Source organism: Erythrolamprus reginae, chromosome 3, assembly GCF_031021105.1.
Source record: "Erythrolamprus reginae isolate rEryReg1 chromosome 3, rEryReg1.hap1, whole genome shotgun sequence".
In the NCBI taxonomy this organism is placed as follows: domain Eukaryota; kingdom Metazoa; phylum Chordata; class Lepidosauria; order Squamata; family Dipsadidae; genus Erythrolamprus; species Erythrolamprus reginae.
Genome location: NC_091952.1, coordinates 134147465 through 134162622, shown reverse-complemented (window position 1 = coordinate 134162622; position 15158 = coordinate 134147465). Strand labels below are relative to the sequence as shown.

Genomic DNA, 15158 nt, shown 5'->3' with positions numbered 1-15158 from the left:
AATATTATTTTTTAGTAAAGTAGACAATCTTATCAGCCATAGTCCCATGAAACACGTACTTTTCTCTGATAAAGGTAAGAAAAGTAAAAAGCAATTTGGCACATTTTGACCAATTTACAAAAAGAGCAATCACACCCCAGTATTATCGGAATCAGGCTAGTGCTGTCCTATATTAAGCTAGGACACCTAATCCTAGAGACAATCTTGCAAGCAAAGAAATAGTTGACCATACCTATCAATTAATGATGGCAAACCTATTGCATGTGCATCAAAGGTGGCATGCAGAGCCCTGTGGGCATACGTGCAGTCACCAGCTACGTTTCCAGGTTCCGTTGCGCACATGCATATCGGCCAGCTGCAAACACATGCCGGAAACCAGAAGAGATCAGCTGGCCGGTGTGCATTCTTCCAGGTTCTGGCGTGCACTCCAATTCCAGCACTTGATGCCAAAAAGGTTAATCATCACTGAATTAGGAGGTACATGCAGCATACTGACAAATGCTTCCAATGAAGCCAAAATATTGGCTAGTGATTTAGGAAATCTGGCAAATTGGGGAGGAATGAATCAGAGGCCTGTACTGAATTATGGGAGCACTGTTATATTCAAACAAGTCAAAGTCATTTACAGAGAAAGAGCCATAGGCTCAGAATATTTATTTAGAACAAACCAGAATAATTTAAACAATTTGGTTTACGCATGGATATAACCATCATTACAACAGAGCTTCATAGGAAACTGACCAGGGAGGGTTTTTTTTTTTAGAAAAATGTACAATTGCTAATTATTAGTATTTTAATACTTGTGATCATTTCAAGCTATATTAGTTATGCTGACATTGTGCATAAAACCTAAGAATCATACTGTTAAATATCTTTTTAGAAAACTTGAAGTTAATCCATGATCTCCATCAGGTAGATTAACATTTTATGTAAATTGGGAAGCAAAGTTATACAATTACAGTATTGCCGATCAACTTGTAAAATATAAGTAGTCATGCGACATAAACAGTAAAATAATAATAATTAAAAAACATGTGGACTATTTTTCCCCCAATGTCAAACTTAATAGACAAGTCTTCAACATAGCCCCATGATACTTTTATACAGTAATTAAGTAGAGTCATTGTTTAAAAATTTGTATCATGGCCAAAGAACTCAATGAGCCGGGGTGGTGCAGCAGGTAGAGTGCTGTACTGCAGGCCACTGAAGCTGACTTGTAGATCTGTAGGTCAGCAGTTCAAATCTCATCACCGGCTCAAGGTTGACTCAGCCTTCCATCCTTCCGAGGTGGGTAAAATGAGGACCCGGATTGTGGGGGCAATAGCCTAGCTCTGTTTAAAAAAAAGTGCTATTGATAACATGTTGTAAGCCGCCCTGAGTCTAAGGAGAAGGGCGGCATAAAAATCAAATAAACAAATAAATAAATAAATAAAATAAATTCTTAAATATTTCCTGTTTATATAATACAAGCATATAGCCTGCTGAGGCTACTTGTATCTGAGCAGATTCTCCCATGCAACTCATGTAACAGTTTTAAAGTTAGAAAGGTGAGTAAAAATAAGGTCATTTAAATAAACAACTGATAGGAAAAGAATTGATGAAGACAAATTTTCCTCACTGTAAATTGCCTATTCAGCCATCTTGTGTTTTTTTTCTTGGTGGTAAGATGGATGGGGTTTTTTTTCTTTATAGAATGTTTTACTAGGAAATTCAGAAGCTCAGAGGAAGTTCAAAAGATCAGTGCATAAACCTAAAGAAATTGCTAAGTGGAAGAAAGCTAGTCATTATAATTATAAAGACAGTAATATCACATTTTACAGGATAGGAAGTTTGGAGAAGGAGAATGAAAAGACAATGAGAAGCAAAGCTAAATTCAAGAAGCTGAAAAGCTTAAAATGTTTCACTAAATTAAAAAAAACCCCTCCTGACAGTTTGGTTCTAATTTTGATAGCTCTTGCAGTATACTTAAATCAGCAAATACTATATAACTACAGATAACATATAAATTCATAAAATTACTACATCTATAATGTCTTAAAACACAGTAAAAATTCCAGTTTTGCAGAAACAGTGTCAAAAGATTCAGGAAATATCTAGTTTCAACTGAATATTTCTGTAATAAAATGTGCATCAAGATCTTGCTGATGACCTCTACCTGTGTTTTAAAATTATTTTGTTGATTCCTGGCAACTGGAATCATTGTTGATTCCTGGCAACTGCCCGGAATGGTCCTACAGTTTTCTTGACATGATTTCAGTAGTGGTAATGCAATGTTTTCCTCTTAGGGCTGACTGAAATAATTGGCCCAAGTTCACTCAGCTGGCTTCGTGACTAAGGTGGGATTAGAACTCATGGTCCCCCAATTTTTAACGTGTATGTGTCAAATTATTCCAACCACTTTTTGATTTATTGACTTCTATAAAACTTATTTCCCCTAAACTAAGACTTCTCTTGTATTATAACTGCTGAAGGCCAAGTTAGTAGTTAATGTGTACTGTACAATGGCAGAATAAATTTATGTACAGATATGTATAAGATGATACACTAGATATATGTTGTTTTCTTTATAATTGGAAGCTAAAATGTTGAAAAGTGCTTTGAGCAGTGTTTTGGATGAGGACCTAAGAACATGCTTGAGAACATGCACGTCAGCACCTTTTTTTGAGTCCATTCCTTGTAGTACCTAGTGTAAATTTTACTGACTATAGGAGATACTTCTTTCCATCAATGTTAGTCAGCCTTTCAAATTAAAATTCTAGTATATTTATTTATAAAATGTACCGGTATGTACAAGGTATACCGTTAGCATACCTTTAGACTAAGATGTTAGAAAGAATCTTAAAGCATTTAAATGTTTAATTATGTAAATAATAATTAGCTGTTAAGGCACCTAGCTAGAAAGTTGGGAGTTGATGAGTTCATGTCCTGCCTTATCCATGAAACCCAACTGGATGACTTTGAGCCATTCATTCTCTCTCAGCCCAACTCACCTCAAAGGGTTGCTGTTGTGGGGAAGAACCGAACAAATTTTAGAGAGATTTATAGTAAACATATACTTTTAAACTTATAGTTTTCATAAGGGAAATTGATACAGCTCTCTTAAGCTTTAAGATTGTTTTTTTTAAAATGAAATACACAAGAATGTATGAATTTTTAACAAATTTATATATCTTCATTTAAACCTATTCTCAGAAAATATGGTGAAAAAATGTAGATTTAATTTTGTACATTATGTACAAAACAATATGAACTTCTCAAAATGTCATTTCCTGCTACTCTTCCATTAAAAAAAAATGTTTTTTGCGACATATAAAGGCACTAGATTTTTACATGTGTATTCATTTCCAGTCAAATACATTTTTGCTCTATTCTCTTAACCACAACATATATTTGGTAAATTCAAAGAAGCAGCACTTCTCTAGAGATTTAAAATTCCATTTCACTTTTATGCATCACTTATTTTTCTGGTTACACCAACTCAATCTACCTGAGAGTATCTTCAAAATATGTGAGAAAGAAAATTCAGTAAACTGCAAAACTGATTAACAAAACTAAGTTTCAGCTCTTCAGCAGAAAATGGATGAAAATTAATCTTTATTTGAACTTTAAAATATTCAGTGGCGAATTTACAATCTTCTTGTATGCAGCAACTAAACAAAATTGGAAAAATAGGAATTGATGGAAGAGCGAATCCACCTGCAGCAATGAACTATATGACAAGTTGTACAGGTATAAATCACCACCGTTTACACTAAAGAAATTCTGTCTCTTGGAATAGGGGCTATTCCTAGTTTCCAAGCACGGACCTTGACACATGCAGGGAGATCCTATGTTCAAGATTTAGTTAGGTTTCAACCTAGCACGTATATCCTAGGAATAGGAAGAGAGGCAAGGAACTGATTTATGACACCAGCGCTTCTCGCTTAGATCCGTGAGGTGAACGCCCAAGCAACCCTGGCCAGGATTATCAATTTAATAATATAACAAACATAGTACTGTACTCTCTTAGAGAACCTGTTTCTTTCATCCTCCGGCCCAGAATACAGAGAAACGCGCAAAGCCATTCCCCTCCCAAGGCTTTCAACACCGGACAGTCCCCTCCCCCCTGCTCGGCTTCTAAGGCACCAGAGAGCGGCGAACGATAGAAATCAAGACCGGCGGAAGCCTGAGGCCTAACAGACCTAGATAAAGGAAAGGGGGGGAAATGGAGGAGGGGAGATGCAGAACAGACAGATAGACATCGTCTCTCAGGCGCATTAGACAGTCGAGTTTCCTTCACAAAAAACCAGGCATCGCCGTTTCTTTCTTTCTTGCCTCTTTTCCTTCCTTGAGAAAAAAAGGAGGAGGCCGCAGCCTCCGCCCTATTGTTTCCCCGACCCGAGGAAAGCTCACCTCACGACGGCGGCAGCAGCTCCTCTCAGCTGCGGACTACGGCCATGGCCGTGGCGCCTACCTCCTCCTTCACCAGCATCGAGAGCCGGCCGACCGCGGCCTCCTGCCCCAGCCTTTGGCCCTCTGCTGCTGCTGCTGCCACGGCTGCTCCTGCAGCAGAGGCCATCTTGGGTGCCTCTTTGCTGGCTTCAGCAGCAAAGCCTTCCTCGCCTAAACAGGCGTCACTGCTCATGCAATTGCTCGCTGGGTCAGTTGGCCTCCCCTTCCTGCTCTCTGAGGGGTGGAGCGCTCCTTAGACTCATCCTCCCGGCTCGTTCCTGGCGCTTCCTTCCTTCCAAAAGGGGAAGCGGCAGGCAATTAGACCGGCGAAGCTCAGTTCTTTTATGCCCTAGCCGAGGAAGGCGGATGAGCAGGAGAAATTAAAAAACGCCTGCCATTTCCCGCATTTTGAAACGGCGTGCCATCGACAGTGATTTTTTTAAAATAGTGTCTTCTCCTGCATACCTACTAAGAGCAAAAACCCTGTTGAACATAACGTGCTTCCTCCCGGAGAAGAAGGGGACTTCTTGAATAAACCCGCGCGGAATTCGGTCATTTTGTTAAGCAATTTGCTGCATCCTCAGTGCAGCCAGAAACTGCAGCAAATGGTTAACTTCTACCTCTGTATAAGTGCAGGATACAGAAAATGTGATCGGGGAAAAGCAATAATGCCTTCGGATGTTTTCCTCTTTCTGTCAGGCCGGCGTAGAAAAATAATTTCTGAACAACAGAAACGAGCTACATCATAATCATGCATCTGTAAGGAGCACGTGAGGATAAAACTGAACCAAAATATGTATATATGCTGTGGTCATAGACTAATAGTTCACTTCCTTATCTATCAAGTAAGAGGATATCTGCAGGAAAAAAAGGATTAGAGAAAAATATTGTTGAAGCTTATAAAAGAGAAAAGCTTCAAACAATATAGTCAGAATGCACAGAATTATTAAGATTTAAAAGGCAGAAAAACCAAAGTAATTTTGGTGACAAAATTTTCGAAAGTCCGTGTAAAGGGCTAAAGCATACACTTCAGCAGATTTAATGGAATTAAGCGAAACAGTAATGAAATTATCTAAGATAAAGCTCAAGTGAGGAAAAGCCAGAGATGCTATATTTTGGAGATTTATATGGGAACGGCATTGATATGACTGTGGCAATCATGTTGAGTACATTATTGCAACACACTCTACATGCTGCCTTTAAAGATGAAGCTTGAGTTTATATAAAATGTGATATTCTGGGGGCATATGTGAATTTGCCAGTGGACATATATTATACTTCTGCATTGGATTTGTATCAGCTTCTGGATGGTAAACTATGAATCTATGAAACCCATGATGACTTGGCATCAAATTCTCTGAAGGCAAGTGTGGGTTCCAATTTTTTTTACTGCCACTCTGTGTGCGTGGCTTAATTTTGTGGGCGTGGCTTGACAGTCATGTGACTGGTTGTGGCTTGGCAGTCATGATGGTGGGAGTGGCTTCATAATCATGTGACTGGGCAGGCATGGCTTCATGGTCATGTCATCACCTTGAAGTGATGGGGTTCTCTACATGTGGCTACCTTTGAAGAGTGTTCGGAAACTTCAGATCGTGCAGAATGCAGCTGCGAGAGCAATCATCGGCTTCCCCAGGTATGTCCATGTTACACCAACACTCCGCAGTCTGCATTGGTTGCTGATCAGTTTCTGGTCGCAATTCAAAGTGTTGGTTATGACCTATAAAGCCCTTCATGGCTTCGGACCAGAATATCTCCAGGACCACCTTCTGCCGCACGAATCCCAGCAACGGGTTAGGTCCTACAGAGTTGGCCTTCTCTGGGTCCTGTCCACGAAACAATGTCGTCTGGCGGGACCCAGGGGAAGAGCCTTCTCTGTGGCGGCCCCGACCCTCTGGAATCAACTCCCCCCCGGAGATTAGGACTGCCCCCGCCCTCCTTGCCTTTCGCAAACTCCTTAAAACTCACCTCTGTTGTTAGGCATGGGGAAATTGATTCCCCTGGGCCGTTTCCGCTTTATGTATGGTTTATATGAGATGTATGATTGTTTTTATATTAATGAGTTTTAAATTGTTTTAATTTTGGATTTGTACTGCTTCTATTGTTGTGAGCCGCCCTAAGTCTTCACAGAGGGACGGCATACAAATCTAATAAAATAATAATAATAATAATAATAATAATAATAATAATAATAATGTGACTCGGCAGGCGAGGGTTGGTGGTAATGTGACTGGGTGGCTGTGGCCAACTCAATATCACTCATGTCAAGGGGTGCTCTTTATGGGAAATCATTTAGTACAGCACAGCGAAATGTAGCAGCCATGAGACATGTTTTCCTCTAAGCACTGTGGGTGGCAGAGGGAAACAGGTACTTCTCTGCACAGAGCTTTTCGGATGAGACTTGGAGGAAAGTGAATCTCATGGCTTTTAATTTCACTGTGCTGCACAAAGCAGCCCAGCAGAAACAATGAAGGGGAAGAAAGCCAGCAGAGAGCACACAGAGCAGTCCCTTCTTTGCAACAGCAGAGGACCTCTTCCGCTTGGAGCTCCAAGATGCAGGGATGGGGGAGGCTGCAATACCGGCAGCTTAGGGGGCGCTTCTTCCCTCAGTGGTTCATTTTCTTACCTCTAGGTGCCTCTGTGCCTTTTCATGTTTCTTGGGCCCGGGGAAAGCGACCCTGTGAAGGGACTGAGCCTGTTTATCTCATCACTGGTTCACTTTCTTCCTATGCGTGTTAATTCCTAAAACCCTTCTGAGCAACAAAAAGATGGTGGCATCCATGGACCAGCACCGACCAATACAGTTTGGTGACATCATTACATCACCAGCGGGTTACTATGGGTTGGGGCAAACCGGTCCAAATTGGGAGGAACCCTCCCCTCCTTGAGTCAGTCCAAGCACCTTGATCATGAATGTAATAGCTCCATCTTCTCACTAAAGTTTGTGGCAGAAACCAGCCAATTTTCACACTACATATAATATATAAATATACAAATATTGCATGACTTCAAGGCCACCAAGTCCATCTTGTTTAATTCAGAAATGTGCAAGGAAAAATCGATGAACTTGAATCTTTGAAATTATAAAAACCATTTGCAACTTTTCACTGACAGTTTATTTATTTATTTTATTTGTCAAGTACGTATTGGTAATATAGAAAGACATAACTATGTTTATATACATGACATTGGTACTGCAAAATCTCCATTCCCTCCCCATTCCTGGCGGAAGGGTACTGCAATGTATCCAAGCAGCCGGTCAGATCCCACATGTTCGGCCTTCCAGGTCCCAGCAGCTGAGCAATGCTGACTGATGGGCCAAGGGGAAGAGCCTTCTCTGTGGTGGCTCCGGTCCCCTAGACCCAACTCCCTCCCTCCAGAGATTTACACTGCCCCCGCCCACCTGGCCTTTCAAAAAGCTTTAAAAACATGCCTTTGCTGGCAGGCCTGGAGCCATTGAGCATGAACATTCTGCTCTAGCTGATAGTATAATTGTGGTATCTGATTTATTCTGGTTGAATGGTTTTCTAACGTTTAAATGTTGTAATTGTTCTTATCTTGTATGCTGAGTCCACTGGAGAAGGGCGGCCTATACATGTCAATGTAAATAAATAAAATCCCCATTCCCTCCCCACACTTGGGGGAAAGATATTGCATAATCTCCATTCTCACCTAATTCTGGGGCCAGCCGGAGTTGGTATTTGCCGGTTTTCCAAATTACTCAAAGTTTCTGCTTCTAGTTCTCCAGAACCTGTCATAACCTATTGAATTTTACCCTTGACTTATAGGTATAAAGGAACTGCCCATCATAGTTGCAAATCATGATGGTCATTAAGCATGGTATCCATGTTATTGCCTCACTTAATAACCCCTGTCCCTGCTCTTCGTGATGTGATTGTTAAAATACTATGTTGTTTTTAAGCAAAGCCCAGGATGCCTTAGTGGTGGAAAAGGCACTGGACGGCCTAGCATTGGGGAAGGAAATGAGACTGCTCTATCCCTTGGCATCTCAAAACTGCCTGGTGCCATCCTGAAAGTGGGAATAATTATGGAAGCAGCCACAACGGATTATTGATGCTCTGAAATTGCACCCACTTCAACTGGCAGAGTGCCCTGCTTTCCTGTCCCAATACAACTTCCAGGGCTTTTAGAAGGAGAACTATAGTGAAAAGTTAGTAATCAATCAATGACGGTGTGGGGAAGACTGGATGGGACCCAGTGGAATGGGAAGTAGACCTGGCAGGGTGGGTTAGGGAGAGAGAGGTAGGAGTGATGCAACATCCTTGTGAAGGGTGAGTGGATTGGCAGGTGCTGGAATTTTGTTCACAAACCATGTGGGCATTGTAGTTGAGTATATCATAAGCATAAATTGGGTTTTAAAATCCTTTACTACCAGTTCTTGTGCACACCTGCACATGCACAGAAGGTCTCCCGCCACCAGTGCTACTGGTTCTTGGAACTGGGCCAAACTGGGAACAATCCACTGCTGGCATAAATGTGTAGAATGAATATGTATGAGTATATAGAATGAATGAATGTAGACTGAATACAAAAGTGAATGTCTAGTACAAACGAAAACATTGAGATGCTGGATGATAGAGAGAAAATGAATGTATGAAGAAAAATGGAATGGATTGAGAGTAACAGACAACTAAGGAAGTCATAGTTGGACGGAGACCTTAAAAGCAATTGAGAAGTTTAAGGAAGAAAATGCAAATGTGGAAAGAAGTATGGTTTGCCTGAAACTTTGTTGTGAATGGTTTGGTTTCAGTCACTTCTTTCTTTTTTTAAAATACCTTTTTTTCCTTTATCTTACTGTATAGGTAGTCTTCATCTTACAATTATATTTGGATCCAAAATTTCTGTTGCTAAGTGAGATATTTGTTAAGTGAATTTTGCCCCAATTTATCACCTTTGTTGCCATATTTGTTACGTAAATTACTGCAATTGTTAAGTTAATAACACAATTGTTAAGTGGATCTGGCTTCCCCATTGATTTTGCTTGTCAGAAGGTCACAAAAGGGGATCACATGGTCCCAGGGATGCCACAACCATGGGTCTGATGTGTCACAAATTAAAAATCCCTGGGTAATATCATAATGCAGAAAGTAACCTCCGTTAAGAATGCTGAGTCATTCTGAGGCAGTTGAGCATGCAGCAACCTAGCAATTATGTGAAAAATATTTAACTAGGTAAGAGCTCCCTGCTCTTTCATTGAAGACTTCAACTCCATTTCTACTGGTCATGGGTGGGTGGGTGGCTGGTTGGTTTGGTGGGCTGGCTGGACTGGTTTGCTGCTTGGCCACAAACACGTTAGTTTCTGCAAATGCAAGCTCTGATAAGATGGTTTTGATCACGTGGCCAAAGGGATGCCACAATGGTGATAAGTGTGAAAAACAGTCATTAAACACTTTTTTCAGTGCTGTTGTAACTTCAAACTGTCACTAAATGAATGGTTGTAAGCCAAGAACTGCTTATATTATGCTTTATTGTACTTTGGAGAATTGTGCTTTCTCCAAAAGGTTATGCTGCATTACAGATATGCAGGTATGTAAGGAGTGGGTTCCACTTACCTTCACCACGGGTTCGCATCGCAACGTTTTGTAAGCACGTGTCCCCTCGTGCAATTCTGTTTCCGTGCATGCTCAGTAGCTATAATCAGCCTGAAATACAACTGAGGAGCTGATCAGCTGTGCTTCAGGTGAAGGAATAAAGATAAGTATAAACCTGGAGGTGGGCAGGAAAGCCCTTTTTCAAGCAGCAACCAAGGAAAGAACTTCCAAAGAGTGAAAAAATTTGAAAAAAAAAAAAAAGGGCAAAAAAGAGATAGCGGTGCCCATGACCAAACTGGATCCGTGATGCCATCATGACATCACCGGTGGATCACTACCAATTTGGGAAATCCAGTCCAATCCAGGAAGAACCCACCCCTGAGTAGATATAAATTGAAAGTCCACATTCAGACATTCCAAATTGGCTGTAGCAGTCTAAATATAAAAATAAAATATTCTTAAGCTTTACTCCTGCTTGCAGGATCTTGCTTATGCAAAAGGAAATAGCACGATGGATATGAATGCATGCAGGCCAATAAACCTGCTGTACTGTGTAATCAGCTTCCTGGCAAAAATAATGTAAATTGTAAATATACTGTATGAGTTATCGTGTCTAAGCAAAACATTTCCATATTATAATTTAACTTTAATATTAGCAAAAAAGCTAGTGACAAAGATTGTAAGAGATAAGAAATTCTTATATAAAATCATTATTTGCCAATGATATACATTTTATCATTTTGTTCACATCATTTTGGTGGACTAGAACAGTTACATGGATTGCAAATTGATGGTTTAAAATTTCAGAAGGAATTAAATAACAAAATTATGTATGCCCACTGTTGTTACAATTATATAAAACCCAGTGACTTTTCTGAAAACCCATGTGGCTTTTGTGTATTAATTAAAATTCTGGATGCATGCATGTTCTGAATTTTGTAATGTGCAGTCCAAACATGCACATGCGCAGATACACAATCATTTATATATAGTAATAATAGGTAATAATAATAATAACAAAATAATAATAATAATAATTTATTAGATTTGTATGCCGCCCCTCTCCGAAGACTCGCAACATCAATACAAAATACAAATCCAATTATTAAAAAGCAAAACAGTTAAAAACCCTTGATTTAAAAACAATAATACAACCCAAACAAACCATACATAAAACGGAGCGGCCGAGGGGAATCAATTTCTCCATGTCTGGTGGCAAAGGTGGGTTTTTAGGAGTTTGCGAAAGGCAAGGAGGGTGGAGGCAGGCCTAATTTCTGGGGGGAGTCGATTCCAGAGGGTCGCGGCTGCCACAGAGAAGGCTCTTCCCCTGGGTCCTGCCAGATGGCATTGTTTTGTTGACGGGACCCGGAGAAGGCCAACTCTGTGGGACCTAATCGGTCGCTGGGATTCGTGCGGCAGAAGGCGGTCCCAGAGATATTCTGGTCCGATGCCATGAAGGGTAATAGGTATTAGGTATTCTATTAATAGGTAATAGATTTCTTTATTGGCCAAGTGTGATTGGACACACAAGGAATTTGTCTTGGTGCATATGCTCTCAGTGTACATAAAAGAAAATATCAATTTGTCAAGAATCATGAGGTACAACACTTAATGATTCTCATAGGGGTCAAATAAGCAATGAAGAAACAATCAATATTAATAAAAATCTTAGGATACAAACAAGTTACAATCATACAGTCCTAAGTTGGAGGAAATGAGTGATAGGAATGATGAGAAAAAACTAGTAGAAATAGTGCAGACTTAGTAAAAAGTTTGACTGTTGAGGGAATTATTTGTTTAGTAGAGTGATGGCATTCAGGAAAAAAGTGTTCTTGTGTCCAGTTGTCTTGGTGTGCAGTGTTCTGTAGCGACATTTTGAGCTTAGAAGTTTTATTATTATTATTATTATTATTATTATTATTATTATTATTATTATTATTATATTAGATTTGTATGCCGCCCCTCTCCGAAGACTCGGAGCGGCTCACAACAACAATATACAGTACAAATCCAATTATTAAAAAGAAAACAATTAAAAACCTTAATATAAAAACAGTCAGAAGTTGAAACAGTTTATGTCCAGGATGCGAGGGGTCAGTAAATATTTCCACAGCCCTGTTTTTGACTAGTGCAGTATACAGGTCCTCAATGGAAGGCAGATTGGCAGCAATTGTTATTTCTGCAGTTCCTGATTATCAGTATTTTCAACTAAGCCTGTAGTCACAGATATGGATAAACAAGAAGGACCACACTTTTTGTTGGAGGACAAGGGATTAAATAACAGTCAGATAAATAAATAAATAAATAGCATCTCTGATTTACATGCAATGTTTCTTTTAAATACATCTAAAAATTTTAATTTAGGTTTTATTGATGATTAGGTTTTATTCAGATTTTGTTGATATTCAGTTTGAATATGTCGTTTAACACCTCCGTTTGCATAGATTTACTTCCAAAGTGAATACAGTGGAACCCCGACATAAGAGCTGCTCGACTTAAGAGCTACTCGAGATAAGAGCTGGGAGAGGAGAGACATTTTTTTATTTTATTTTATTTATTACTTGGATTTGTATGCCGCCCCTCTCCGCGATACGAGCCGAGAAGAGCCAGGCTGGCTTACTTTCCTTCCTTCCCGCGCTGATGCAGAGCCACTCGAACAAAGCGTCGCGCCCCTCTGATGCTTTCGGCGGCTTCCGAAGCGACGCTGGGCTCTTTTGCCGCCAAAAGCGTCAGGGGGGCGTGACGCTTTGTTCGAGTGGCTCTGCATCAGCGCGGGAAGGAAGGAAAGTAAGCCAGCCCGGCTCTTCTCGGCTCGTATCCCGGCACTTGGTGAGTGGAGAGGCGGTCGCCTCCCCTGCCGCCCCACTCTGGGGGTCCTTGGCTTCTGCTGGGGGTGGGGGGATCCGAACGCTGTTTTGAATTTCACATTCCGAGTGGCCCAAACGCCAAAGGCGAACTTCCGCACCTCAGGAGTTAGCTCGCAAACGGCGCGGCTGTTTTAAAACATCGCTGCCGGCCTGGGGGGGAGAGGGAAAGGGGGGAGAGGGGGGAGAGAAAGAGAGAGGGAGAGAGAGAAAGAGAGAGGGAAAGGGGGGGAGAGGGGGGAGAGAAAGAGAGAGGGATAGAAAGAGAGAGAGAGTGAGAGATGCTCAGTGAGCCTTTCTTTGAAGTTGCCTTTCTTTCTTTCTTTCTTTCTTTCTCTCTCTCTTTCTTTTTCTCTCTTGCTCTCTTGCTCTTTCATTCTTTTTTCTTTCTCTTTCTTTCTTTCTTTCTCTTTCTTTCTTTCTCTTGCTTTCTTTCTTTCTCTTGCTTTCTCTCCTTCCTTCCCTCCTTCCATTTCTTTCATTCTCCCTCTCTATTTTTATTTCTCTTTCATTTTCTTTCTTTCTCTCTTGCTTGCTTTCTTTCTTGCTCTTTTTCTTTCTCTCTTTTACCTTCCCTTCCTCTATTTCTTGCTTTCCTTTTCCTTCCTCCCTTCTTTCCTCCCTCTACAGGATTGGGTGGCAGTGAAGTTACTCTCCCCTTTCATAAGTTTCCTTGCTTCCTTCCTCTGTTCCTGTCCCTTCACCCTTTCTTTCTTCCTTTCTTTCTTCCTTCCTTTCTTTCTTTCCTTCCTTCCTTTCCTCCCTCCATTTCTTGCTTTCCTTTTCCTTCCTCCCTTCTTTCCTCCCTCTACAGGATTGGGTGGCAGTGAAGTTGAATAAATAACTACAGTTTAATGAATAAAAATAAAAGTTTGCCATGTTGATTGTTTTGGGTAAAAAGAGGAAGGGAAGGAAAGCTCTCAGCTTATCATCTTATTAATAAGTAAAGTTACATTTATTCTTGCAATGTCTTTTTGCATAATTTAGACTAACTTTGTGAGTTTTTTGAGGGCTGGAACCAATTAAAATTATTTACATTAATTCCTATGGGGAAAAGTCGTTCGAGATAAGAGCTGCTCGACTTAAGAGCGCAGGTCCGGAACGAATTAAACTCGTATCTCGAGGTACCACTGTATAGATTTCTGAAACAGGTGTTCCACTGGACCTTCAGATTCATTTATTTATTCAATTTGTGGAGACTCAGAATGCCTTAAACCAGCTTCAGAACAATTAAGTATTTTTTCTGTAAAATATATGAAATTCAGGAGATTTGATGCTTTGTTTAAAATATTGCAAAATTGTGAAAGTGAATGTCAAAGGACAGAACTCAGGAAGACTATCAGAAAAGCTTGTTGCACGAAAATATTGCTCTGAGCACCGAGTTTCTTTTCTGTGGTATATTTGAATTCAGAGGTATAAACTTCCACCTTTCTTTGCAAAGTACTCAGGTTTTCTTTTTATTTTTGGCATTCAGGAATCTTATAGGTATACCCTGTGGATGCCTTCCAAAAGGAGTGTGGTGAATCCTTTCAGCTATACTGGTGAAGACTGGAGTAACTTAATTTTCTAATTGTTGGCCTGGTCCTTGACGCTTAAAGGAACTGCATTGCCCTTTGTAAATACTGTACAGTACGTTTGTTATATGTGAACCGCAAAAGAGGAAACAATGACCACTAGATGGCAGTACAAAAATACAAATTTTTTTTGGTGTTTTGCTCTAGATAAGGAAGGCCTTTTGTTTCACCCCAAAAAGAAAAAAAAATCATCCTGGAGTTTTGTCAATACCTTTGGATTAGGTAGTTTGGCCAAAACAAACATTGGAAGAACCCCAGAAAGATTTTGCAAGGCGTAGCCCATCTTTGTTAGGAGTATTTGCACTTTTAGACTTCCAAACTGCAAGGTTCATAGAATACTACAGTTGGAAGGGCCCTCAGAGATCTTCTAGTGCCATGTTGGCAAACCTATGGCACACATGCTACAGGTCACATATGGAGCCATATCTAAGGCACACAAGGCATTGCCCTATGTCAGATCCAGCAGCATTTGCGCTAGCCAGCTGGTTTTTGGCCTGGAAGGTGTGGGGAAGTCATTTTCGCCATCCCCAGGCTTCAGGAAAACCTCCAGATCTTGTGGATGGTGAAAAGTGAACCCAACAGGCCTACCAGAAGTTCATTTCTAAACTTCCACTAGGTCTGTTGGGCCCATTTTTTGCCATCCACAGTCTCCGGAGGTTTTCCTGAAGCCTTGGGGAGCGGGGGCGAAAAGCAGAAGAAAAAATCCAGAGGTTTCAGTGAGGCCAGCGAGCATGCGCAGG

General features: G+C 40.6%; 1 protein-coding gene across 1 annotated transcript in view; it reads right to left on the bottom strand.

Moving 5' to 3' along the window:
- Nucleotides 1-4731, bottom strand: part of RC3H1 (ring finger and CCCH-type domains 1) — a 91463-nt gene extending 86732 nt beyond the window's left edge. Inside the window, exon 1 of the mRNA XM_070746754.1 lies at nt 4393-4731. The gene's annotated coding sequence lies outside the window, so the exon portion shown is untranslated. The remainder of the gene's footprint in view (nt 1-4392) is intronic.
- Nucleotides 4732-15158: the final 10427 nt, after the last annotated feature.